Source organism: Bos grunniens, chromosome 15 (genome assembly GCF_055505025.1).
Source record: "Bos grunniens cultivar Pamir isolate PY7600 chromosome 15, Bosgru_T2T1.0, whole genome shotgun sequence".
NCBI classification, from domain to species: domain Eukaryota; kingdom Metazoa; phylum Chordata; class Mammalia; order Artiodactyla; family Bovidae; genus Bos; species Bos grunniens.
Window position 1 is genome coordinate 83,317,885 of NC_141179.1, and position 24,381 is coordinate 83,342,265.

Sequence of the window (24,381 nt, forward strand, 5' to 3'; positions counted from 1 at the left end):
CAGATATGCAGATGACACCACCCTTATGGCAGAAAGTGAAGAGGAACTCAAAAGCCTCTTGATGAAAGTGAAAGAGGAGAGTGAAAAAGTTGGCTTAAAGCTCAACATTCAGAAAATGAAGATCACGGCATCTGGTCCCATCACTTCATGGGAAATAGATGGGGAAACAGTGGAAACAGTGTCAGACTTTATTTTGTGGGGCTCCAAATTCACTGCAGATGGTGATTGCAGCCATGAAATTAAAAGACCCTTATTCCTTGGAAGGAAAGTTATGACCAACCTAGATAGCATATTGAAAAGCAGAGACATTACTATGCCAACAAAGGTCTGTTTAGTCAAGGCTATGGTTTTTCCAGTAGTCATGTATGGATGTGAGAGTTGGACTGTGAAGAAAGCTGAGCACCGAAGAATTGATGCTTTTGAACTGTGATGTTGGAGAAGATTCTTGAGAGTCCCATGAACTACAAGGAGATCCAACCAGTCCATTCTAAAGGAGATCAGTCCTGAGTGTTCTTTGGAAAGAATGATGCTAAAGCTGAAACTCCAGTACTTTGGCCACCTCATGCGAAGAGTTGTCTCATTGGAAAAGACTCTGATGCTGGGAGGGACTGGGGGCAGGAGGAGAAGGGGACGACAGAGGATGAGATGGCTGGATGGCATCACCAACTTGACGGACGTGAGTCTGAGTGAACTCCAGGAGTTGGTGATGGACAGGAAGGCCTGGCGTGCTGCGATTCATGGGGTCGCAAAGAGTCAGACACGACTGAGCGACTGAACTGAACTGAACTGACATGGATGCACCCACAAAGTGTCCTACTGAGTGAAGTAAGTCAGACAGAGAAGGAGAAATATTGTATGACATTCTTTATATGCGGAATCTAAAAAGAAATGATATAAACAAACTTCCAAAGTAAAAAATACATTATTTTCTATCACAAATAATCAAAATGGAAACCCCATCAGTCTGTGACCAGAAGAATAAAAGGAATAAACAAATCTTTGTGGGGCCTAATTATGCAGTAGACATGTAGGTTGGGAGTCCTATCTGAAATAGCTCCTTTAACTTATTACTCAAATTCCTATTATGACTAATAATAAGTGGGCCACTTATTTTTTATGCCAAGGTACATATAGGAAAATTTAAATTGTTTTTTAATTCAAGGAACTATAAGACACAGAGTGAACATCGGCTTCTTTCCTTGAGTTTTTTCAAGGCATCTTTTATCTCCTTGTTTCTCAAACTGTATATGATGGGGTTCAGCTTTGGGACTCACAACTCCACAGAACAAGGACACCACCATATCTAGGCCCAGCGAGTAGCCAACACCGGAGTGGAGATATGCAAAGAGACCAGGGCCATAGAAGAGAGTCACTGTGATCAAATGAGAGGCACAGGTATTGAAAGCTTTTGTCCACCCTGGGGTTGAGCGGATCCTCGTGACAGCAGCGATGATGTAGCCATAGGAAACCAAGACAACAAGAGCTGATGTCCTGAACGAGCGAGGTCACTCCCTGGCTGAGGAAGGGGCTGAAACAAGACAAGACCAGCAAGGGTGGCAGGTCACAGAAAAAGTGGTGAATGACCCGTAGCCCGCAGAATTGGAGCCCGGATACAGATCTGGTCTGGACCAGTCAGGTGAGGAGGCCTCCAGTGTATGCTGTGACGGCCATCCGCACACAGACGGGGGCGTCACGAGGGCTGCGCAGAGCAGGGAGGGCTGCGCAGAGCAGGGGGGGCTGCGCAGAGCAGGGGGGGCTGCGCAGAGCAGGGGGCGCTGCGCAGAGCAGGGAGGGCTGCGCAGAGCAGGGAGGGCTGCGCAGAGCAGAGGGCTGCAGGGCTGCGCATGGCGGCGAACCGATCGTCCGCCATGGCTGCCAGGAGGCAGCACTCCGGGTCCCCATTCCGATGAAGAAGAAAAACTGGGCGGCACAGCCCATGAGGGAGATGGTCTTCTGCTCCCTGAAGAAGTCACAGAGCGTCTTGGGGGCTATGGAGGAGGTATACGAGACGTCGATGAAGGACAAGTTACCGAGGAAGAAATACATGGGGGAGTGGAGGTGTGACTCCACCGCGATCAGGACGATAAGGCCCAGCTTCCACACCAGAGTCATGAAGAAGATCCCCAGGAACAGACTGAAAAGGATGACCTGAAGCTCGGGATGCTCTGAAAATCTCAAAAGGATGAAATGTGTCATCAGGTTGATGTTCTGGCCCAGGGCCAACTCTCTTCTCTCTGCTGCCTTCAGAGCCCCATGCGATTCCTGAGGCAATGAAAATCCAGGTAAAGAAACCATTTGGTTCTGTCATGGAATCCTAGACCCTCAGAGCCCGAAGAGACAGTGAAAGGCAAATGTCTTACCTCCACCCAATGCAGAAATCCCCTCTACAGCATTTGTTGGGTTTTTTCCAAAAGATTATCATCACCCTCATCTCATTTGTTTATGCAAAAGTGACCGGCCTCAGAATAGACTGCCATGTTTGCATTATCTGGATCATCACCTTCACTGTCCACATCACAGCTTTATCAAAGGCAGTTATTCATAGCACTGGAATTAAATACCACCCCCCCCCCTTTTTTTTTTCAGTTGTTCTGAGCAATGCTATGACAAATTTAGACAACACATTAAAAAGTAGAGACATTACTTTACGGACAAAGGTCAGTACTCAAAGCTATGCTTTTTCCAGTAGTCATGTACAGATGTGAGAGTTGGACCATAAAGAAAGCTGAGCAGCAAAGAATTGATGCTTTTGAACTGCGGTGTTGGAGGAGACTCTTGAGAGTCCCTTGGACTGCAAGGAGATCCACCCAGTCCATTCTAAAGGAGATCAGCCCTGGGTATTCTTTGGAAGGACTGATGCTGAAGCTGAAACTCCAATACTTTGGCCATCTGATGTGAAGAGCTGACTTATTTGAAAAGACCCTGATGCTGGGAAAGATTGAGGGCAGGACGAGAAGGGGAAGACAGAGGATGAGATGATTGGATGGCATCACTGACTCAATGGACATGAGTTTGAGCAAGCTCCAGGAGTTGATGAGGGACAGAGAAGCCTTGTGTGCTGCAGTCTATGGGGTCGGAAAGAGCTGGACACGACTGAGCGACTGAACAACAAGCTTTGTGATTCGATTATTGAGCCACTCAGATTTATACTGGATTTTTTCTTTTTCGAAAATAAATTCCTAGAGAGGCAATTTTGTGTTTCTTATCATCATTGTCTGTTCTGACCAGGCTTTATGGAGTCAAAATGTTCTTTTTCCTTAAAGCAGAGCAATGAAGCACTTAGAGATGTGAAAAACTGGCTTCCCCTTTAGAAATTAAAGAAAGGGTAAGGAAAAAAAGCTCCATGCTGTGAAATGTTTACACTCAACATTACCAACACCGTGTGTTTGACAGAGAAATGAAGATGATGTAGAAAGTAATAAAACATTGCTATTAAGTTCAAAATATTCAACATATTGCATGAGACAGTCAGGAAATAAATGAATCACACCCCCGTGCTTCAGGTGCGCAGAGAGCAGTGTTTGTCCAGTGCCCTGGGTCTGGGGCACAGCATCTGAGAGGAAATGTGTTTGAGGACTCCAACAATGAGGAAAGGGTCACCAGAATGAAAATTTTGTGTGTGAGTGGTTGACAGGTGGTTCGTTCAAGATCTTTGTGTTAAAAATGAAAAAAGCATTTGCAAAAGCACAGAGACCATAGCATTTGAGGAACGCTTAAAGTGTTAGCATGGCTGGAGCACAGAGTAATCAGAATTTAGAGAAGATAATTAAGTCTACCTTTGAGAGATGGCAGGGGCTGAACAAACTGTGAAAGGGCTTCAAAAGTGAAGATGATGAGGACATACGTTGAAATGTTTCATATATATAATTGCATTTATTGGCTATATAATGGTACCTATTGCATATATAATGGCACATACTGTGTGTGTGTGTGTGTGTATATATATATATATATATAATTGTATATATGGATTTACATGCTCATATTTAATTTCAACCTTCTCTCCACTTCTGGACTTCTGTCCCCTTTGCCCTGCTGTGTTCTTTTGATAAGAATTATCTCCTCTTCTGGGCTTCCCTGGTAGTTCAGATGGTAAAGAATCCACCTGCAATGAGGGAAACCTAGGTTTGATCCTTGGGTCAGGAAGATCTCCTGGAGGAAGGCATGGCAACCCACTCCAGTATTCTTGCCTGGAGAATCCCCACAGACAGAGGAGCCTGGCCGGCTATGGGGTCTCGAAGTCGGACACGACTGAGCGACTAAGCACATACACACACCTTGCCTTCTACATAGCATATAGCTCATTGCTTTATTGACTACCAATGGTCTCTCTCCCTCCACAAGAATGTAAACTCAATGAAGTTTACGATTTTTTGGCATTTTTGTCTCTTTTGTTCATTGAAGTATCACAAGCACCTAGACCAGTGCTTGGCACATAGTACGTATTCAATATGTATTTGTTGAATAAATATCATGATAAGGAGTTTGACCTTTCCCCTACGGCCAAAAGAGAAAGCAAGAACATTTTATTTTTGCTTGTTTTTTAAATTAACTTTTTTCTGTAAACAGGTAACTAGATGTCAAATACTAATTAACAATATAACTGAGAGCAGAGCAGAAGCAGTAGAGAAGGTGAATGAAAGTGAAAGAGGCTGAGAAGGAAGACTAGAAAGTTGCCTCCCAGGCAGCAAGAAAGCTGATGATCATTTGAATTAAACAGGTAGATGGAGAAACAAACCCACCCTGGAGATGTAATGACATCATTCATTCTGCAGTAAGGAACCACATCTAGCCCGACAACCAGTCTCCCTGCTTCAAGTCTCACATTTACAGTCATTGTCAAAGGTATGTTTTAGCAAGTTTCATCCTGATTCTTGCTACTTCAGCCTCAAGGTTCTAAAATATCTAGTCTATTACATTTTTAGAGTGGGATACATGTCGACTGCCAATTATTTTATATGATTACTATGTCGATAACTTGGTTTCTTTGACCTGAATTATCTGAAGGTGAAGATAAAGAAATAGAGTACCTGACATACATTAAATTGCCTTATAATTATTTAACTAATATGCATATATATACACACTTATACACACACACATTAGTTTGTGTGATCTGAGAGTGACTATGTAGTTGTTTGGTATCAGAGGTGAAATTAGAACCTAAATCTCATTTTCCAGGAATAGCCCTTTCTGCTTTACCTTATTCTAAAACCTGGAGCTTCAGTGATCCCTAGAGAGAATCCAAGGAAACTTGATGGTATTTTTACATTGTGGGCATACACATGCACATATTCATGAGTCTAGAATAGGCTAGAAACAAAATTGCTCATTTGAGTCCTGTTGCTCCTACCTTTTGGCTGTGTGACCTTGGGGAAAGATATTTGCCTTTCTGGATCTTAATCTTCCTATCCCCTGCCTATACAAGAAATTAACTCAGATCATTGTCTTCTACTCCACTTCCCTTCCTTCTTTCTTTCCATCTTAATTTCCATTAGTAAGTAGCAGAAACTTTTTAAAAATGAGATCTTCTGTAGAATTCCAGATTTATAAAATAGGTCTAGTCCAGCTCCTCTAGTTAAAGCCAGAGCAGTAGGGAAGAGCACCTCTCCACTTTGCCCATTTTCAAGGGTCTTTCCAACCCTCCTATTCTGACATTCAAGGATTCACTGTGAACTATTTCTCAAGTAAGGCAAAGAGCAGACTCACCTAAAACTCCTTAAACTCTGAGTTTCAGTCAGATATCAAAGACCAGAAGCTTGTAGCAAGGATAAAACTCATCTCTGCTGGCACCTGGAGCATTGTGGTGTTGGTCAAAAAGATAAATGAAATTTGAATGTAGCTACTTTAAATTGGCCAAGGGAAGGACTCAACAGGACTCTAAAGCAAGACCCATACTCTCCAAGGTACCACTGGGTCTCTAGTTCAGGGGTATGACAGGTCCCAGAGAGAACCGATTAGCAACTTGGCTGCCCATCTGGGCTCAGAGAGAAAAAGGATGCCAGCTTTGGTTGGGTGGAATTGATTTCCATTGGCCCTGCTTCCATTATATTTCTAGTCCCTGATCCGGGTCCAATAAGGTTTTCCTAGAGATAGGGAAGCCAAGAGTGGCTTTTGGCTTCAAAATAGGTAACTATATCATCAACCACAGTCACCTTTGTGTAGCACCAAATGTTTTACAGAACTTCTTCAATGTAAAAATATCTTTTGGATGACTCCAAGGGTTGGAGTTAGGACTGAATGGGTAAAACTGAAGGAGAGAAAGAGAGAGATTAAAATGAAACAAATAGGATAGTCCAAAGGCAGAATGGATGCTTTGGAATGGAGTAAATTCTCCATCACTAGAAGTGAGTGAGAAGTAAGTGAGGAGAAGACAGTGATGATCTCACTTACACATGGAATCTAAAAACAAGCGAACTCATAGAAACACAAATCAGATTGGTGGCTGCCAGAGGCAATGGGTGAAGGTGACCAAGGGATACAGATTTCCAGCAATAAGAGAAATAATTTCTGGAGATGTACATCATGGTGACTAAAGTTAAAAAAATGCATCATATATTTAACAGTTACTAGGACGGTACATCTTAAAAGTTCTCCTCGCGAGAAAAATTGTCTAACTATGTGAGGTGGTGTATCTTAACTACATAAACCTACGTGGTAATCAATTCACAATATATGCATATACTGACCCATTATGGTGTACACCTTAAACTAATGCAAAGTTATATGTCATTTGTATCTTAATAAAACTGGAAAAAAATAAAATGAATAGGCTATGAGAGAGAGTATATTCCAGATTATTCATTGGAAGGACTGATGCTGAAGCTGAAGCTCCAATACTTTGGCCACCTGATGAGCCAACTCACTGGAAAAGACCCTGATGCTGGGAAAGACTGAAGGCAAAAGGAGAAGGGGCAACAGAGGATGAGATGGTTAGACAGCATCACTGACTCAAGGGACATGAATCTGAGCAAACTCCAGGAGATAATGGAGAACAGAGGAGCCTGGCATGCTGCAGTCCATGGGTTGCATAGAGTTAGACATGACTTAGGGACTGAACAATAACAGTGAGAGGGACAGAGTGGATCTGAATTAGTTGACCTTGTTGTTGCTATTGCTGTTGCTAAGTCGCTTCAGTCGTGTCCGACTCTGTGTGACCCCATAGACAGCAGCCTACTGGGCACCTCCGTCCCTGGGATTCTCCAGGCAAGAACACTGGAGTGGGTTGCTGTTTCCTTCTCCAATGCGTGAAAGTGAAAAGTGAAAGTGTCCAACTCTTTGCGACCCCATGGACTGCAGCCTACCAGGCGCCTCCGTCCATGAGAGTTTCCAGGCAAGAGTACTGGAGTGGGGTGCCCTTGCCTTCTCCGTAGTTGACTTTATTGGTTCTTTAAAATTCTAAACTCTATGATTTTGTACAATAAGGAGGAAGAGGAAAGAAGACCAACAGGTACTACCATTTTTGGCTGTGTGGATCGCACCTTTCATATCCTTTATTTTGTAACATCCTCATAGTAGCTCCTAGTGAAAAACATTCTTAAATGCACTTTCAGGTGTGAAAATGGAATTTTGGAGAAGTGCCTGACAAGGTCATGCAGAGAGGCTGTGGTAAAGCTGGAATTTGTACTAAAGTCTTCCAGAATCCAAAGTCCATGTTCAGTCCTCCATACCCCATGGCTGTGCACCACACCCTGCCCCCATCCCTGCCCTGCCAACATGAGGACTTGAAAAAATGGATGGCAATGGGGAAAGTCACCTGATAGACTTCATTAAAAAAAAAAAAATCTATGTGCAGGGAGTTTAATGCAAAAATGATAGTTTGGTGTTTGACTAAGACCAGATTTCCTTCATGTCCATGTTTTGTTTATGGTTTATGGAATGTCCCACTTGGAAAGACCTGAAGTCTATTTGCGTATTTGGTAAAAAGAACACGCGAAAAAAAAAAAAAACGGAAGTGGGTACTGTGCAAACCCACAGGGCCCTGTGGCCTCGTTCGAGGGTTTGTGCAAGATAGCAGCTGCACCATTTTTGCTGGCAGCTCTTCAAGCTGCATCCAGATGAGAAAAATCTGCTCCCTTTTCCTGTCTCCACTCCCAGACCCCACCCACTGCTCTTTCTTCAGGGTTAAAACCTCCCACTGTGAAACAAAAAAATCACATGCCTTCCCGACATTCCCAGCTCTTGGCCTACGACCTACATTCTTGGGGACCCTCTAAGGCTTAATACTGGGGCAATGCAGTAGTTTGTATGTAGTTACTCTTTTCTAGATTAAAAAAAAATATGTGAATAAAATCCCCAAACCCCTCTAGCCTCTTACTCCTCATTGCAGAGTGAAGGGTATAAGGATGAAATACTGGAAGACTGGCATTTTTTAAAAAATCCCTGCCTATCTCCCTCCCTCCTTTTCAAGGCAAAATTTCAGAAAGGACTCTCTCTTTTTCTGATACTTGCAGAATAAGCAGATCATCAATAGAATCAAATCCTTCTTTTAAGGCATCTCCGTACCAGCCCCCTTTTGTCAGGCCATTTGAACCTGATTGTTCATGGCCTACCAAAGTCTTCCAACTGCCTTCTTTTTCCCTTCAGACTGTCTCTAGTTCACCCTTTCCTCCTTAACCTGAAGAAGGGCCTCCATAAACACAGGTCCAATCATGTCATGCCTTGTCCAAGAATATTCATCAGTACTGCTGTTCATTAATAGCCTGATGACATTCAAGTTTCTTAGCCTGATCCTCAAAGCCCTTACTACCCAGCGATGCTTGGGGAACCTGTCCTGGAAGTCAAAGAAAAGTATGAATGAAAGGCCTTTGGATGGGGCAAGAAGAAAGTGGTGATCTTCCAGCACAATCTCAGGAGCCTATCAATCCCAGATGGGGTGTCTAGAGTGGGGTTCCAGAGGGGCTATGAGTACAGCCATGTGAGGAAACGAATGAGACCCCATTTTAGCAGCAAGAGAAGAGAAAGGAATGGGAAACAGGAGCCACAGCTGGCAATGTCAAGGGAAAGAATTCTCAAGGTGGGGAAACTGGAACAGATTTGCAGACTGAAGGAAAGACCTTCGAGAGGAATTCTCCACAGCAGTGGTCCTCAGTCATGGCTGCTCACAGAACAGCTGTTCATGGGCAGAACCAAATTTAAGCCTGTGCCTCCAATCATGAGAAACACAGAAAGGCTGGACGAGAACCACAGAGGCAAGCATGATGGGAGGAACAGGGAACCCAGAATCAGGAAGGGAGGGACTTAAACAGGGAAGAGGTGGCACAAAGGAGACTATGTAGGACTTTATGTTTTTGCTTAAAACTGGCCTTGTCTGCCTTTGCCCATAGTTGTTTTAGCTCATTAAAAATAACATGCATGCACGCGTGTGTGCCTCCTCAGCTGTGTCCAACTCTGCATCCCCATGAACTACTGCCTGCCAGGCTCCTCTGTCCCTGGAAATCTCCAGGTAAGAACATTGGAGCAGGTTCCCATTTCCTTCTCTAGGGGCTCTTCTGGACCCAGGGATTGAGCCTGCAGTCTCATGCATCTCCTTCATTGGCAGGCAGGCTCTTTACAGCTGAGCCACCAGGAAGCCCCAAAAATAACATAGAAGTTTATTTTGGGGGGATCCAGGGTAAAGGGAGAAGGTATTCTCTGAAATCCATTATGCAGTCTTAGAATAGACCTATAAACCAGCATGGTAAAACCTAGAAAATAGTTGCCTAACTCCATGTGTCAGGCAGATGTGGCCCTTCAGACGCACACAGCATCTATTGTCTATTCTTTTAGAGACTCTGATCCTGTTTGGAGCGCTGGCAAGGATGGAGGCTCTTCTGGGAAGCCACATTGCTGTGGTATCCCCTGCTGAGACAGCCCACCCCCAGACTTCCCTAAAGAAGTTTTTCTGGGACACAGAACTCACACAAGCATGGAGCCACTAGAAATCATGCATCCAATTAACTGTGTATTGCCACGTGGAGTTGTCCCTTAAAAACAGACCTTAAAATGACCCAGAGCTGATGTTGCTTGGCAAACGTACAACCTCTCTGAATTTGCTTGAGTTTAAAAGTAGCAGTTTGTCAGTGGGCTGAATTTCAAGGAGCAAAGACAGCTGGGATTGGATTCAGGCAGTCAGGTTGATAGATGTTCTCTGGAGAGGGCTCTCCAGCTGGAGCGCAGATGGTGGGAAAGGCCTCATCTATGAAGCCATAAAAAAGCCAGATGAATAAGGAACATTTTAGGCTACGTGGATGTTGATGGTTTGGAGAGGGGAGAGGAAAAGAGGAGACAGTAGGACATCAAGTATCTATTTATTTTACTGAATCATTCATTGATCTTGAAAATCTAAAATTGTTCTTCATTCTCTCTACCAGAACATAGAAAGCCTATTAAAAAGCAAAGACATCACTTTGCTGACAAAGATCCATCTAGTCAAAGCTATGGTTTTTCCAGTAGTCATGTTCAGATGTGAGAGGTGGACCCTAAAAAAAGGCTAAGCACCAAAGAACTGATGCCTTCAAACTGTGGTGTTAGAGAAGACTCTTGAGAGTCCCTTGGACTGCAAGGAGATCCAACCAGTCCATCCTAAAGGAAATCACACCTGAATATTCACTGGAAGGACTGATGCTGTAGCTAAAGCTCCAACACTTTGACCATCTGATGCAAAGAGCTGACTCATTGGAAAAGACCCCGATGCTGGGAAAGATTGAAGGTGGGAGGAGAAGGGGATGACAAAGGATGAGATGGTTGGATGGCATCACTGACTGGATGGACATGAGTTTGAGCAAGCTCCAGGAAAATAGTGAAGGACGAGGGAGTTTGGTGTGCTGCAGTCCATGGGGTCGCAAAGAGTCGGACATGACTTAGCCACTGAACTACAGCAACTCTCCATCGGATGTGGCAGAGAGAAAGATAGAGAGAAATACCAACAGGCTGCCCCTGTGCACTGCCTCTATTATATTTTTGATTGAAGTCTCAAGATATCACTCTTCTCAAGCTGATCACTGATGTGTTCGGGCAGTCAGTTTAAGGGCAACCACACATGGCTAGGAATGGCAAGAAAGGACCTATTACTCACTCATTTGTTACCTCTTCTCAGGACCAAATTTTGAACTCAGTAGTGCTTGGAGTATTTCCGGATTGACTTCACCTCATCTGATTCTTCCATTCTTCTGCACGCTCCTTAAGCCAACACCGTGGTGCTGGAGAAGACTCTTGCGAGTCCCTTGGACTGCAAGGAGATCCAACCAGTCCATCCTAAAGGAGGTCAGTCCTGAATATTTGTTGGAAGGGCTGATGCTGAAGCTGAAACTCCATTACTTTGGCCACCTGATGCGAAGAGCTGACTTATTGGAAAAGACCCTGATGCTGGGGAAGATTGAAGGCAGGAGGAGAAGGGGACGACAAAGGATGAGATGGTTGGATGGCATCACCGACTGGATGGACATGAGTTTGAGGAAGCTCTGGGAGTTGGTGATGGACAGGGAAGCCTGGCATGCTGCAGTCCATGGGGTCGCAAAGAGTCAGACAGGACTGAGTGACTGAACTGAGCTGATCAAGGACAACCAGAAAGATAAGTCAGATGGTTTTCAGGTTGATGCCTTGACATTGCCTAGCTGCACTCTGTCTTGACCTCTAGATCTCCACTGACTTCCACCTCTAGGCCACCCCAGTAGCACCATGTGGCAGCCCCAACCTAGACCTCACCATAATGGGAGACCACTAAGTTTTCTAATCTCAAAGCCTAAATTCCCCTTGACCAAAACTTCCTGTTTTCTACTGGGCAACTCTCAGCGAACCTATTCGTCGTGACTTCTTGTTCCTTAAACCCTGCCAGGTTCTTCAGTCCATCACTCTGGCTCTAAGATGTTCCTATGACCACTCCTTGTGGTTTCCTTCTTTTTTTTCCCCTGTACTATTCTCAGTCATAGGTTGCTGATGAGATCAGCTACCTAAATGAGTACAGTTCAGTTCAGTCACTAAGTTGTGTATGACTCTTTGTGACCCCATGGACTGCAGCATGCCAGGCCTCCCTGTCCATCACCAACTCCCAGAGTTTACTCAAACTCATGTCTACAGAGTCAGTGATGCCATCCAACCATCTCATCCTTTGTCATACCCTTCTCCTCTGGCCCTCAGTCTCTCCCAGCATCAGGGTCTTTTCCAATGAGTCAGCTCTTCACATCAGGTGGCCAAAGTATTGGAGTTTCAGCTTCATCATCAGTCCTTCCAATGAATATTCAGGGCTGATAGGATGGACTGGTTGGATCTCCTTGCAGTCCAAGGGACTCTCAAGAGTTTTCTCCAACACCACAGTTCAAAAGCATTCGGTGCTCAGCTTTCTTTAATGAGTACAGATGAACCTATTTGCAGGGCTGGAATAGAGTCTCAGATGTAGAGAACGAACATTTGGAAATGGGGGGGGGGGGTTTGGGACGAGTTGGGAGACTAGGACTGACGTGCATACACTGCCTTGTATAAAGTAGACAGCTGGTGGGGACCTTCTGAAAAGCTCAGGGGGCTCTGGTCAGTGCTTTGTGATGACCTACAGGGTGGGATGGCGGGTGGGGAGGAAAGCCAGGACTCATAGGAATACATACAGCTGACTCAGTTCATCGTACAGCAGAAAGGAACACAACACTATAAAGCAATTAGACTCCAATAAAAATAAATCAAATCTAAAAATAAAAAATAAATGAGATCTACAACCCCACAAAGCTGTTCGCGGCTGCATAAAATCCTTCCCAAGTCTTTTGTTGACCCGCTGTCTTATTCCCCACAGCCAGCCCAGGGCAGCCTTTCTTGTTACCTTTGACTGGGTGTGGATTCTCCTTGTTCTAAACTTCCAGAGCTGCTACTTACTAATCCTGCATGGCACCGTCGCTTTCTGACTCAGATAACAGTTATGCGTCTACTTGTATTACTTCTGTTTGAGGTCCCTCAGGGTTTAAGCTCCTCTGCATCCCAGTGCCCGGCGCCAAACAGATGCTCAGTGACTGTTTTCTGAATTGAAAGGGACAATTTTTCTACACGGGAACTTTTAAAGCTTCATCAGGGTATCAGCTGCAAAGCTCAGAGGTGGGTAGTTTTCCAGAGAAGCAAACTAAAATGTAAATGAGGATGTTAGTTTCTCATTGTTGTGTAAATGAATTAACACAAATTTAGCAGCTTAAAATTATAGGCCTAGTATATTACCTCTCAGTTCTGTAGGTCAGAACCTGGGCACAATGTGCCTGGGTTCTTTGCTTATTGTCTTCCTCCTGAACAGGGTGGGAGAAGATATTGGGTTTTTTTTTTTTTTTTTTAGCTCTACCCACCAAATGGCAACCCACTCCAGTATTCTTGTCTAGAGAATCCCCATGGACAGAGGAGTCTGGGGGGCTAGAGTCTATGGGGTCGCCAAGAGTTGAACATGACTAAGCGACTGAGCAGGCACACACCTCTTCAAGTAGAGTGTCCCCGTTTCTTGCATCTTATGAAGGAGGGTGGGAGATGCTTCAACATCCCTTTTGCCGATGAGAGGTAATAGGTTGAAGTTGCTTAGAAAGGTCTTGTTGCTTTGTTCAAGGAGGAATTTTCTCATAGTGAGAATTTCTTACCTTCATTCACAGGTATAAGAGACTGAGAGGTTGTGGACCCTTGGGGTGAAGAGGAAGTATTCAAGAGAAGTATAAATGTCTCCTTTTCATACTTTCGAAAAGGAGACATTATGAAAAGAAATATCATATACTGGGAGAAATATCAATAACCTCAGATATGCAGATGACACCACCCTTATTGCAGAAAGTGAAGAGGAACTAAAAAAGCCTCTTGATGAAAGTGAAAGTGGAGAGTGAAAAAGTTGGCTTAAAGCTCAACATTCAGAAAACGAAGATCATGGCATCCGGTCCCATCACTTCATGGGAAATGGATGGGGAAACAGTGGAAATAGTGGCTGACTTTATTTTCTTGCGTTCCAAAATCACTGCAGATGGTGACTGCAGCCATGAAATTAAAAGACGCTTACTCCTTGGAAGGAAAAGTTATGACCAACCTAGATAGCATATTCAAAAGCAGAGACATTACTTTGCCAACAAAGGTTCGTCTAGTCAAGGCTATGGTTTCTCCTGTGGTCATGTATGGATGTGAGAGTTGGACTGTGAAGAAGGCTGAGTGCCGAAGAATTGATGCTTTTGAACTGTGGTGTTGGAGAAGACTCTTGAGAGTCCCTTGGACTGCAAGGAGATCCAACCAGTCCATTCTGAAGGAGATCAGCCCTGGGATTTCTTTGGAAGGAATGATGCTAAAGCTGAAACTCCAGTACTTTGGCCACCTCATGCGAAGAGTTGATTGGAAAAGACTCTGATGCTGGAAGGGATTGGGGGCAGGAGGAGAAGGGGATGACAGAGGATGAGATGGCTGGATGGCATCACTGACTCGATGGATGTCAGTCTCAGTGAACTCCGGGAGTTGGTGATGGACGGGGAGGCCTGGTGTGCTGCGGTTCATGGGGTCGCAAAGAGTCAGACACGACTGAGCGACTGATCTGATCTGATAAATGTCTCCTAGACACAAAGCAGAGGTGGATGTGTTTAGCCTGTCTCAGACATGTGTGCCAAGATATTTGAAGAGATAATTCCAGCTAAAGTGGCAACTATTGGGAGACACAGTATCCTATTTGAACCACTGCAGGAGAAGGGGTAGTTTTCTGTCCCCTTGGGTATATACATATACATATATATATATACTTACTTAGATGTTCCTATTTAGAAAGTGAAAGTTGCTCAGTGGTGTCCGACTCTTTGCGACCCCATGGATTATATAGTCAGTGGAATTCTCCAGGCCAGAATACTGGAGTGGGTAGCTGTTCCCTTCTCCAGGGGATCTTCCCAAAGCAGGGATCAAACCCAGGTTTCCCACATTGCAGGCGGATTCTCTAACAGCTGAACCAGCTAGGAAGCCCAAGAATACTGGAGTGGGTAGCTTATCCCTTCTCCAGGAGATCTTCCCAACCCAGGAATCGAACTGGGTCTCCTGCATTGCTGGCAGATTCTTTACCAGCTGTGCTACTAGGGAAGCCGTATTGGATTCACGTAGCTGTACAGCAGAAGCTAACAAGACATTGCAAAGCAACTATACCCCAGTAAGAATTAATGAAAAATTCTGTTCCCTTGGATGATGTAGTTGCACACGCATGCCCTGTCCCTTGTCTGTTGCCCGTTTCCTGGGTCATCTTTACAAACATGTGCTGAGGTCCTGCTTTTTCATCTGTAAAATGAGGGCCTCAAAGCCAAGCTGTCATGAAGACCAAACGTCTGTGGATACAAACTGTAAGCAGTTACACTGATGTCAGCATCCTCACTCTCTGCCCAGGTCAGTCTGCTGCTCTCCTGGTCTTACATTAAGACCTCCGTAACAGCAGAGTCTTGAGATGGATCGCCCTCTACTGGTTAATGAAAGCCTAACAAGACATCTCCGCTGGTGGCTTAAGTAGTGAAGAATCCACCTGCCAATCAATTCGGAAAATAAGGGTTTGATCCCTGGGTAGGGAAGATCCCTTGGGGAAGCCTAGCCCTCCAGGCTACTCTGTCCATGGGATTCTCCAGACAAGAATTCTGGAGTGGGTAGCCATTTCCTTCTCCAGATCTTACTGACCGAGGAATCAAACCTCAGAAGGGCAATTTCTTTTGTATGGCCGCTTTACTCAGAAACAGAGGTAGGTTAGTATTTTGCTTGATTTTAAAATTTTTCTTAGGACCTTTAACTTCTCTGCCCACTCGCTTTTTCTCTTTCATTACCAAATCTTTAAGGAATATCCACCACAGAGTGTCTTCCCAAGAATGTCGCCTTTGGTCATGTGTACTTCCCAGCCTCTTTCTTCAAAAAACAAGCAAACAAAATACAGCCTTACTGAGGTTTATGGGAATAATTTCCCACATTATAAAATTCAGCCTTTTAAAGCATGCAGTTCAGTGACTTTCAGTATATCCACTGAGATTTCCAACCATCCCCACAATCTCATTTTAGAATATTTTCATCAAATATGTTCATGTATATTCACTAGGATTCACCTCCCATTCGTCTCCATCCCCTTATCCCTAGGCAACCACTAATCTGTTTTCCTTCTTATAGATCTGCTCGTTCTGAAAATTTCACTGAAGCAGAACCATACAGTACGCAATCCATGGTAACGGTTCTTTCAACTTGTCAAGGTGTTTCCAAGGTCATCTACATGGCAGCACGTTGTCAGTACCTCACTCCTTTTTGTGGCCAATTAATATTCCACTGCATGGATATATCAACCCCCTTTCGCTTTTTTTGAAACATCATTGACATAATATACTCGTTTCAGTGGTACAGCATAATGATTCAACATTTGTATACATGGTGAAGGGCTCACCACAGCATCTAGTTAACATCGAAGACCACATAGCTACAGATTAATTTTCTTATGATGAAAACTTTTTTAATGTTTTTAATTTATTTCCCGTTGACTGTTTGGGGTGTTTGTTGCTGTGTGGGCTCTGTCCAGCTGCAGCAAGTGGATGCCACTCTCCAGTTGAGGTCCGCCGGCTTCCCACTGCAGTGGCTTCTTTCATTGCAGAGCAGGCTATAGGGTGCGTGGACTTCAGTAGCTGTGGCACATGGGCTCAGTTGCCCCATGGCATGTGGAGTCTTCCCGGACCAGGGATCAAACCCATGTCTGCTGCACTGGCAGGTGGATTCTTTACCACTGGGCCATCGGGGAAATCTATGATGAAAACTTTTAACATTTATTCTGTTAACAATACTTTCAAACATACAGTGCAGTAATATAGTCACCATGCTGTGCTCTCTCCCCTCTCTTTCTCTCTCTAGTCGCTCAGTTGTGTCCGACTCTGCCACCCCATGGACTGAAGCCCGCCAGGCTCCTCTGTCAGTGGGATTCTGCAGGCAAGGAGACTGGAAAGGGTTGCCATTCCCTCCTCCAGATGCTGTGCTCTACATTCCCATAATTTATTTATTTTATAAGTGGAATTTCGTACTTTTCAATTCTCCTTACCCGTTTGCCTACTCCCCACCTCCTGGCTCAGCAACACCAATCTACTGTATGTTTCTGCAAGGTCACTTGTTTTTGAGTCCCCACAGTGAGACCACATGTGCTTGTCTTTCTCTGACTTACTCGCTCAGCACGTGCCTTCATGCTCCTCCCGTGTTGTGGCAAATGGCAATCCTCTGCCTTTTAATTCCCCAGTTTTCAGTGCTCAGAGTCACCGGGTCTCTGACCTGTTCTCAGTTATTTCTCTCTTTGAAGAGGGACTATCTCTTTTGAGGGTAGATTTAATCTGTGTCTCACGGTAGCTACTCCTAACTGCCTTATCTTCTTTACCAATAAGGCCAGTATCTGTAGTCTGCCAGGCTGCCCTGTCCATACATTTTCCAGGCAAGAGTCCTTAAACGTGTTGCCATTTGCTCCTCAAGGGGATCTTCCTGACCCAGGGATCGAACTTGCGTTTCTTGCACCTCCCGCATTGGCAGGCGGATTCTTTACCACTGCGCCACCTGGGAAGTCCGACTGATACTGAATCTGTGTTTCGCCATAGCTAGTCCTACCTGACTTATCCTCTTTACCCATAGTGCCAGCATCTGAAGATGCTGCAGATCTGTTTATAGGGACTATTCTCCCCCCTGCCAGTTCTCAGTGTTGGGGGTTTGACTCTATATAGAGGTCTGTGCTTGTGCTTTATTTTTCCCCTGAACTGCTCTCTTTGTTCTTAAACCTGTGGGATCCTTGCCAGTTTATCCTGAGGGTGTAGCCTTCCAGTTCACCCGGGACATGAGCTGAGTCTTCTGAACCCTCAGCAGCCACGCAGTCCACACGGCAGAAGTCAGGGCCCAGCTCTCAGCGGGCTCTCCAAGGTGAAAGCTATTTTTAGTGCTTGTTTACTTTCCTGGGTTCCTGGTTTCACTTCATCTGAGGGCTTAGCTTACTCCTCCTTTTCATTAAGTTAACTGGAAGTTCATTTAAAAGATGATTTTTATTTCAAATTCAGTGTTTCAGTTGTTTCACTTACAAGGGTAATTCAGCACATTGCCAGACACAGAAATCCTCAGTAAGCCTCATTCTCCTGATCTTTAAAGATATTTTCAGCTCCCCTTCCTATCCTTGACCAGCCGTGTATAATTTATCTGTGTATTGAGACAGTTGCCGTCCCTGACTTTGTCATAGTTTTGACATGACCGACCATTAGGTCTTATTTCTTTCTGTACTTTAAGATTTGTGCAACCTGCTTTTCTTCAGAAAGTTGTTTAGGAGAATTATCTGAGCTTGGGTTTCAGATTTTCTCCTAAGAATCTGGAGAGAATTTGCATTTGCTTTTGATTGGTACTTGGGGGTACTAACAAGCTGAGGTTGCTCTAAAATTAATTCTCAGGTAAGGCTGCTTTATCTACACTGGTTGTGTAAATTCAGACCACAAACCTCCCTGAGAGTCTGTGATTACAAAGCCTCAGAAAGTTAAGATCTCTTTTTCCTGAGATAGGATTTTTTTTTTCCCCTTAATTTCCTCTCCTACCAAAGTCTAGTCTGCTGGACTCTCGTATGGATGTCTGGGTCTCCAATTAAATTCACCCTGAGAGTTTGGGCTTGGTCTCTCTCTCTCTCCCCAAGTCTCTCTTGTGCGCTTGTCAAAACACAGGCCAATTTGTAGTGACATGGATTGTCACACTAAATGAAGAAGTATGTCAGACAGAGAAGGAAAAATATCATATGACACTTCTTACATGCATAATCTAAAAAGAAATGATACAAATGAGCATGCTTACAAAACAGAAAGAGACTCACAGACTTAGAGAAAGAATTCATGGTTGCCAAGGAAAGGGCAGATGGTGGGGGATAGTTAGGGAGTTTGGGATGGACATGTACATGCTGGGGTACGTATTTGAAAGGGATAACCAAGCACCTACCGTATAACACGGGAAACTGTGCTCAGTGTTATCTGGCAGCCTGGGTGGGAGGAGAGTTTGGGGGAGAATGGATACATGTGAATGTATGGCTGAGTCCCTTTGCTGTTCACCTGAAACTATCACCATCTTCTCAACTGGCTGGCTATACGCCAGTAAAAAGTAAAAGCAAACAAGCCAAATATTACTAGAGTTCAGCAAATTCCCCAATGTGAAAGTCATATTCAGGGCTGCCTTTACTCTCAGGATTCCTGATTGTTCTTTAGATTTGAAAGTTGGAGATTTCCTTTTCCTTCTTTGCCTGCTCATAAGTGTATTTAAAAATATTTTCTAAAACCATTCTGTCCAATGTCTTTAGCTGTTTTACAGTGGTGGGTACATCTATACCATCCAATCTGCCATAATAACAGAAATGCAATCTTTTCAATTGGGCTTCCCTCGTGGCTCAGTTGGTAAAGAATCAGCATGCATGTGGGAGACCTGGGTTCAATCCCTGGGTTGGGAGGATCCCCTGGAGAAGGGTAAGGTTATCCACTCCAGTATTCTGGCCTGGAGAATACCATGATAGTCCATGGGGTGACAAAGAGTCGGACACGACTGAGTGACTTTCACTTTCAATCTTTTCAAGCTACTTCAGAATTCAAATGATCACTTCTTTTCTTTGTATTTTAGCTCTCCCAGGTCAGCATAAAGTGAAGTGAAGTCACTCAGTCGTGTCCGACTCTCAGCGACCCCATAGACTGCAGCATACCAGGCTCATCCGTCCATGGGATTTTCCCAGGCAAGAGTACTGGAGTGGGTTTGCATTGCCTTCTCCGTCAGCATAGTAGCATGGAAATCCCCTTGTTCGTTCAACTGTTGACGTTAGGTGCTAAAAACAGAAACCCAGAAAACGAATTCTAGACTACACTGCGCATGGTGTTTTCCACAGCAGGCGAGTTATGTCAAAGCGTAGTTATGCTCCTCTCCACATCCGTGCTTTCTCCCTGGAATCGCCTAGGCACCTGGAGAGTTTGCAGTCTGTGACAAAGTGGTCATTGTTCTACTTGCAATGCTGTGTATGAGAAACATTTTTTCCTGACCTTGTACTTAGTCCCGTCCCCTCCAGCCTGCAGTCTGAAATTCTGAAAGAGTATGCAAGGGTCAAATACTGAGAAATTGAAGGTTATATGGACATAAAAATTAATATATCAAGTGCTTTGTGAAGTCATTGCTGGTGTAAGAAAGGAGAGTCAACAATCAAGACTTAAAGAAACTGCAGGATTTGCAAGGCACTGAGCCAAAGTGGATTTAGATGGACTGACTCACTTGAAACCCTGTTGAATAATGTTAAATTCATTTCCCTTGCATAGTCTAGAAACTTCTAGTCGACAGGTCATGAGGCTCCCAGACCTTTAATTAACCATGACAATGGGAAAACATTCCCTTCTTCTTACACCTCTTAAGAGCATCTTTGATTTCCTTGTTCCTCAGACTGTAAATCAAAGGATTCAACATGGGGATCACCACTGTATAGAAGACTGACACTATCTTGTCATAGCCCAGAGAATTGCCAGCTCTTGGGTGCATGTAGATGAAGAGACCTGATCCAAAGAAAAAGATCGCTGCTGTCAGGTGGGAAGCACAGGTGTTGAAGGCCTTGGCCCTGCCTTCAATGGAGCTGATCTTCAGGATGGTGGCAATGACGATAGGATATCATGATGATTAAGATGGAGATCGCACCAAAAATCACTGCTGTCACGAATTTTATCACTTGTAGGAAGAAGGTGTCGGAGCAGGAGAGGACTATTAATTGAGGCAGGTCGCAGAAGGAGTGATGGATAACATTTGGTCCACAGAAGTGGAGCTGAAGTAAGGCACACAACTGAATGAACGAGCCAAGGAATCCAGTTATAAAGATCCTGCCACCGTCTGCACGCAGAGAGAGGGGCACATGGTGGCTGTGTAGAGCAGAGGACTGCAAATGGTGACGTAGCGATCGTAAGCCATGGCCGCCAGCAGACAACACTCAGTCAGACCCCGGCTAGAGAACGAGAAGTGCCGCACTGTACACCCGTAAAGGAGGTGAGTGCAGGCTTCCTGAAGAAGTCCGAGTGCATTTTGGGGGTTGTGGAAGTGACATAGCAGAACTCTAAGAAGGATAAGTTGCTGAGAAAGACAGACATGGGTGTATGTAGGTGGGAGTCCGTCTGAATCAGGATGGTGAGATTCAGGTTCCAGGGTGCTGTCAAGACGTAAGTCCCCATGAACACGGCAAAGAGAGCAATTCTGAACTTGAAAGAATCCGAAAATCCGAAGAGGATAAATTTGGTGACTGTTGTATTATTCCTTCCTGCAGCCATTGTCTTGAAGTTTCTTCAAACTGCAGAAAGATTCTTGGGTTGTAAAGATTGTCTATTTTAATATCATGAAACCTACTTGTTTTGGATAAAGTTTCATATTTTTGGACAAAAATTATTCATAGTCAATATAAGAAACTATAAAATTAGTTAAAAATACATTGAGGATCCCATTTCTCAGCACACTTGATAGTTTGTGATATATTTTTGCAGTTTTTCTGCACATACATGTGTGCACACATAAACACACAGATGTTGCCAAACTGTTGTCTGAAAACTGGTACTGCTGCTGCTGCTGTTAAGTCACTTCAGTCATGTCTGACTCTGTGCGACCCCAGAGACGGCAGCCCACCAGGCTCCCCAGTCCATGGGATTTGCCAGGCAAGAACCCTGGAGTGGGTTGCCATTTCCTTATCCAAAGTATGAAAGTTAAAAGTGAAAGTGAAGTCGCTCAGTTGTGTCCAACTCCTAGCGACCCCATGTGTTGGAGTCATTAGTAAAAAGGAAAACATAAGGCGAGGGTAAACAAGCTAAAACAGAATAAGTGGAATCGTTATCTGGGTGAGATAAAGAAACAGGGGCAGTAGCAGCAAGGGCTCTCCAAATCTCAGGTTGCCCATAGGTTTTGCTTTTAGCTGTATGAGAGCACAAGGAGGAACAAATTGGTTAATATGCCATCTACTGGCTTGTGTAGGCCAAGGAAGAGGAATCCTATTCCAATTCTCAAATCTGCCTTTAAATGTTATCTTGATCAATGGATCCTCACCCGGATTCGGGTTGCTCCAGTCCTGAATAGTATAATTCCCACCACCTGGTATCCTATAATCGATCCTTGAACTATAAGTATAAGTTGTCCAAGTCGGATACCCAGTACGGCCGTCTATGGTCTTCCACACTTCATCTGAAGGAGCAACCTTATAACACTTTGGATAACCGGGAGGGGGTGTAAAGCGCAGGGTCACATAAGGGTCACGGATCCCGGGCAAGCGGGCCACTAATACCCAAACTACCCGATGACGTAAAGACTGGGAATCTATTTTTGAGGAATCTGTTATAATTATTTTTGTAGAGGCCCCAATGCACCCTTCTTTAGTGGGTGTAATAAAACTCTTTGGATTACTGGGGAAGTTAAAGCAAACAGGAAGATCATCTATTAATCCCCTGAAGGTATAATTAAAATTAATAGGATATTTATCTTTAGTGTAAGAAGTATAGAATCCTCCCAAAAGCTGAGGTTGGTCTGTGTTGACCCGTATAGGCTCATTATTCCAGGAAACAACCTGGAAAGTTGGAGGATCTGGGAGATATGCCCAATACTTAGCTGGAATAGGAGAGGCACTTACCTGGCAGGAAAGCAAGGCAAGCATGGCAATAAACATTTTCTCAGGAGAAGCTGGAGATCCCTGCGAGGAACTCATTCCTCGTGCCTGGTGACAGAGTGTTTTTATTTGTCCCCAAGTGGGTATGGGGGCATTCCGGGTCACCTGAGTTAGGCGGCCTGGGATGTTTCTGCGGCGCAGGGAATCAGGGGGAGTAGTGTCCCATTTGTGAAGCTGAGACATCTGTTTGGTTGGCGGATCCGTTCCTTGCTCATCCGAGGTCCCTGAAGTCAATTGTCTCGATGTCGGCGGTGTCTCCCGTGCTGGCGGGGGAAGCGGAGGCAGAGGGGGCCCCTTCCTCTTGCGGGGTCGCGGCAGCCGTGGAGTCCAGTATCCGAGGGGTTGAGACATGACGAATCAATCTGTCCGGAACCCAAATTGGAGAATCTGTGTCCTGTGGAAAAACACAAGCATATCCTCCACCGCTGGTTAACAATGGGTCGGAACCTTTCCATTGTCCGGAGAGGAGGTCCTTCCATTTGACTAATGGCTTTGCATTCAATTGCTCCGGGCACCAATGGCGAAGCATTGCAGTAGTTCTTGCCAAATCAGCATATAAAATATTTATTACAAAAAGAGCATGTTGCAAGATTTGATGGGGAGAGCTATACTTAAACACTCCTTCTTTTAATTTTTGAATTTGGATTTTTAATGTTTTATGTGCTCTTTCCACAATGGCTTGTCCCCGTGGATTATAAGGGTTGCCTGTATTATGTTTAATTTGACACTTTATACAAAATTCCTGAAAAGACTTAGAAGTGTAAGCAGGAGCATTGTCAGAGCTTTTGGTAGGCCCAAATACGAAAAACAAGTAAAGAGATGTTGTATAACACCTTTAACTGCGTCTCCAGTACAAGCAGTTGCAATAATAACGTGATAAAAGGTATCTACAGTTACATGAACAAAAGACAGTTTTCCAAAAGAAGAGACATGAGTTACATCCATCTGCCAGAGTACTTTAGGTTTGAGACCATGAGGATTAACTCCCGTAGCTACCTATTATAAACAGTGGGGCAGTGTAAGCAAGAACGCACAATCTCTCGAGCAGTCTCTCTGGGAATTTGGAATTGATATCTTAAGGCAGTAGCATATTGATGATGAAGTGAGTGAGAGGCTCTGGCCTCCTCAATTACAGTAGCCACTGTATTTCTGGTTAACAAGTCAGCCAAATCATTAAAGGCATTTAAAGGGCCGGGCAATCTGGAATGAGCCTGAATGTGTCCAATGAAAAATATTGTATTTCTTTTCCAAATTTGTTGCTGTAATTTAGTTAACAAATGAAATATGGTAGTTTTATTTTCAGACAAAAACCACAGTTTCAATGTGTGGAAACAACCTGACAATATACTGAGAATCAGAATAAAGGTTAAATTCCTCATCTGCAAACATAGCAAAAGCCTCTATGACTGCTGTTATTTCAGCTCTTTGAGCTGAAGTTTTTTGTGTTTTTAAAACTTTTTGGTGATTTTTAGTAACTATGGAGGCTTTACCATTTGTTGATCCGTCAGTAAAAACTATTTGAGTATTTGGAACAGGAGATTGTTTACATCTCACAGGAAAAATAACTGGATGTCTGGATATAAAATTTAGCAAAACATGTGAAGGTAAATGATGTAAAAATTTGACCAAAATAGCTTCCTATAGCAATCTGCCAATCCTCATCAAACAGAAGAGCATCAAGTTATTCCTTATTATATGGAATTACAATTTCTGATGGCTCTTTACCAACAAAGTAGTTATCAATCCTGGATAAGAAGCCGCTA

General features: G+C 44.1%; 2 pseudogenes; both read right to left on the reverse strand.

Moving 5' to 3' along the window:
• Positions 1-1,114: 1,114 nt before the first annotated feature.
• On the reverse strand, positions 1,115-2,295 carry LOC147358854 (olfactory receptor 5A1-like; annotated as a pseudogene).
• A 17,842-nt stretch (positions 2,296-20,137) lies between these two features.
• LOC147358855 (olfactory receptor 5AN6-like) lies at positions 20,138-21,242 on the reverse strand (annotated as a pseudogene).
• Positions 21,243-24,381: the final 3,139 nt, after the last annotated feature.